At 51.7% G+C, this 4,255-nt stretch overlaps 1 pseudogene; it reads left to right on the forward strand.

Moving 5' to 3' along the window:
* Window positions 1-976: 976 nt before the first annotated feature.
* LOC103604268 lies at window positions 977-3,739 on the forward strand (annotated as a pseudogene).
* The last annotated feature ends 516 nt before the right edge of the window (window positions 3,740-4,255 follow it).

A 4,255-nucleotide genomic window follows, 5' to 3' on the forward strand; every position in this document is an offset into this window, starting at 1 on the left:
GAACATACTAATAATCCCGATTTGAGCATCACATGTTGCACACAGGTGTTGATATCCAACGCTGTACTCCCCAGATACTACAATCATGTTTCAATAAAGCAAACAAACAAGCAACATAAAAACTCGCGTCCACACGCCCTCACATACACCGGATGATCCAGAAACTCAGTTGTTCATGCCGGATACCTTCCTAACTCACAGCCATCTGGGAAAAGCCGTGAAACCAGAGGTCCCGGCAGGCACCACCCCCACTCCCACGCATCTGTCTGTCCCCAGCAATCCCCAGCGTCCTCGGACCCACACCCCGGGGCAGCGCATCCCGAGTGGGTACCTGGGTGTGGGCACCGCACGCACTGAGCACAGGCCAGGCAGGAAGAGCTGCTGGACACACGCCTGGACCAGCGCCTCGCTGGCGCCCCCCACAGGCCGAGCAGTTTGTGACGGCCAAGTTCGAGACGCAGCAGCCACTCATTGAGTGCCAGGCCGGCCAGCTCAGCGCTGCCTGCAGCCAGGAGCGTGTCACTGGCCGCCACCAGGCACGCAGAGTCCTCGTTCCACTGCTCCACCTCCTGCTTGAGTGGAGCGTGGGGCTCCAGCAGCGCGTCTGCCTCTCCTAGGCTGCTGGGCAGGGGCCCCTCGCTGCCGCCCGCCGCCTCCTGAGCGCGCAAGAGCCGATGCAGGAAAGCGTCCAGATCGTTCCTGCAGGAAACGCTGCAGGCGCCCAGCCAACGCAGCCGCCTCGTTGCAGGCCTGAGCCGCGCTGGCTAGCGTGCCCCGCTCAGCGCCCAGCTCCTTCGCGCCCAGGTGCAGCCGCTGCCGCCTGCGTAGGAACGTGCAGCCAGCAGGGCCGCCTCCTCCAGAAGGGCCGCCTGGTGTGGCTCGAGCGCTCACAGAGCGGCCTCCAGTCCGATAAGGCGCCGCTGCAGGGCGCCGCAGGCGCAGGCACACTCTCCACCGCCCACGGCTTCTCGCGCACATGGCAGCGCACCTCCGCCACCTCCAACACGTGATGCTCCACCAGGAGACCCCCGATCACCTCCTCTTTGCGCTGTTCCACGAGCCCCACAATGCGGTTCTACCTGCCCTGGGGAAAGAGGGCGACTTGAAGAGGATAGGGACTCAACTTGGGTATGGAGGGCCCGCCGACCCAGGGTAGATTCCAGGCCCTGGCCACCCAGGCACTCTGTGACCTGGGGAAATCACTCTATCACATTGAGCTCCAGTGTCTGCCTATGTAAATGGAGCCCCACCTGGCACAATTGCTTAACGCAGCGGTTCTCAAAGTGTAATGGGAATGAGATCAAAACTATGTTCATAATAATACTAAGATGCTGTTTTCTTTTTCACTCTCCTCTTGCAAGTGTTCAGTGGAGTTTTCCCGAGGCCTCATAAGAGACTGAATGCAGAAACAGACCTGAGAGCCCAGCTGCCTTCCCTTAAGGCAGTTATTAAGGAGATTTGCAAAACTGCAACACACACACACACACACACACACACACACACAGAAACTTGTGTCCAAATGAAGTGGAGTTTATAGGTGATTTCACTACAACCAAAGAACAAAAAATAAAAATAAAAATAAAACAGAATTATCTCCTTTTTATAGAAGAGGAAACAGAAGCTCAGAGAAAATACCGACCGTGGGAGGCAGGCTTCAGGGCTGGCCAGTTAGCTCGGGTGGTTAGAGCACCAAGGTCATGCATTCAGTTCCCTCTATCAGCTGCCAAAAGAACCACAGTAAGTTGCACTTACTGAGTAGTATGTTCTGGGCACTGTTCTAAGGCCTACATATATTAATTAACCAACTCATTGATGCTCACAGCTCTACAGGTATATATTACTATTATTACTAATTATATGCACGAGGTAACCAAGCAGACAGAGGGTGTATCAATCAGCCCAAGCTAGTAGGTGATTGAACCAGAGCTCAAACCCAGCTGGTCTACCTTCAGGGCACACTCACTCTTCTTTTTGTGGAATGTTAAAATGTAAAACCAGTAAAGAACATAGTAGTTGCTTGGAAAATAACAGTCACTGTGGTGGAGAAAATCAGTGCTGATTACAGGTGGGGTCATACGATTCATATTCATCAATGGGAGGCGAGTGGACACTCGGTGTCACTTTCAGCACTTCCAGTCTGAGGCAGCTAAGAGCAAGTTTGTTGTCTCCCTCTATTATTCTCAGCAGAACTTCTAGAAGCAAAAACTCTGAGGTAACAGAATTACAAGTCTGAAGCCACCTCTGTCCCTGAATTTCTTCTGTAGCACAGCCAAACAGGAGAGCCACTGAACATGCATTAAGTGTGATGTGGGTGAGAATAAAGCTTTTTTATGTTTAACTGTTATACTTGGGCGTGTATTTCTTACTGCAGCATAACCTATTCCATCCTAACTAACTGAATCGTTAAATGGTAATAATTATCATTTTCTCAAATAAAATACAGATAAGCATGAAAGGAAAAGTTCATGTGTTGGTATAAAAATATAGACTTCTTTCTTCTTGAGCAACAGAAAAGACATTGTGAGTGCTCCTGCACCTGGAGCACTTGAGAGGAACCAGTACTGCACCTGCACCTGGAGCACTTGAGAGGAGGTGGCTCTGCACCTGCACCTGGACCACCTGAGAGGAGCTGGCTCTGCACATGCACTTAGAGCACCTGAGAGGAGCCGGCTCTGCACCTGCACCTGGAGCACTTGGGAGGAGCCGGCTCTGCACATGTACCTGGAGCACCTGAGAGGAGCTGGCTCTGCACATGCACCTGGAGCACTAGCTAGCACTTACTCCCCAGGTGAGAGATTCTTCTTTTTGCCCTGACTTCCGTTCTCCAAATATTTAAAAAGAAAGAAAGAAAAAAGAAAAAGAAAATAAAAAAGGCAATTAACCGCTCCAAAAAGAAACTACTGAAGAGGTTATTACACAAAAACATCATCCAGCTGGTGGACCTTCTGCACGATGAAAGCAAGAAAAAATGCATATGGTGATGAAGTACTGCATGGGCAGCATGCAGGAGGTGTTGGACAGTGTGCCCAACACGCATTCACCATGTGCCAGGCCCATGGGTACTTCTGCCAGTTCATCAGTGGCCTCAAGTGACTGCACAGGCAGGGCATCATCCGCAACGGCATCAAGCAGAGCAACCCGCTGCTCATCACTAGAAACACACTGAAGATCTTTAACCTGGGCATCACAAGGCCCTGCACCTATTTGCTGATGATGACAAGTGCCAGACAAGCCAGGGCTCCCAAGCCTTCCAGCCACCCAAGATCACCAGCAGTCTGGACACCTTCTCTGGCTTCAAGATGGTCATTGGTCAGCTGGGGTCATGCTCTACATCACGACAAACCTGTACCACTTCATGGGGAACAACACCTACAAGCCATTTGAGAACATCAGAAAGGTGGATATGACTGAGGACTGCAGCCCCCAGCTCTCCAACCTGCTGAAAGATGCTGGAGTACAAGCCCGCCAAGTGGTTCTCCATAAGGCAGATCCAGCAGCACAGCTCATTCCAGAAGGAATACCTGCTGTCCGAGGCACTGCTGCCCATCCTGCCGAAACTGGATGGGACCTGCACAGTGGCATCAGTGAGATTAAGGACCTCTTCAACATCAAGAACATCATCTACACTCAGGACTTTGCGGTGCCCAGACAGTTCCCAGAAAAGGAAGCGGGTCAGAAAGGACCTGTTGTGGCCATGTGCATGAACAGTGTGGAATCTGCACAGCTAAGCACCAAATAATCCCCCACCCCGCACAAGGCCTGCTCCTCAGCAGCAAGATCACTGGCTGTTTTCCTGCAAGCGGCAGTGAGATCAGCGCCTGCAGCCCATCTCCAGGAGCCCTGGCAGGTGCCATGGCCCAGGACCTCCTCTGTCTTCCTGCTGACTCCCAGCCCACAGGCCACCTAGGAAGGTCACTGCCACGGTGCTGTGCTGGTGCACTTTATGTTTTATGTTTGGACTGCTAGCTCCCCACCCTGCCCCAGAACTTCATGGTTTGTTCTCAGTCTGCCACGAGTTCCAGCCTCCCCCACCTAGTGACGTGCTGAAACAGATCACAGCCACGGATGAAGCCAGCGTGAGGACCTGCCCAGAGTGAGCCACGTGGCTGCCTTACTTTTGCTGTTTAGTTGGTTCTTTCTTCTTTCTTTCTCTTTTTGTCTTTTTTTTTAAGAAAAAATAAAACTGCTGGATTTGGCAGGAGCAAAGCTGGTGGAAAAATATTATTAGAAGATAGTACAAATCTTTTCATAAACT

The sequence above is a fragment of the Galeopterus variegatus genome, unplaced genomic scaffold (assembly GCF_000696425.1).
Source record: "Galeopterus variegatus unplaced genomic scaffold, G_variegatus-3.0.2 Scaffold5057, whole genome shotgun sequence".
NCBI lineage: Eukaryota > Metazoa > Chordata > Mammalia > Dermoptera > Cynocephalidae > Galeopterus > Galeopterus variegatus.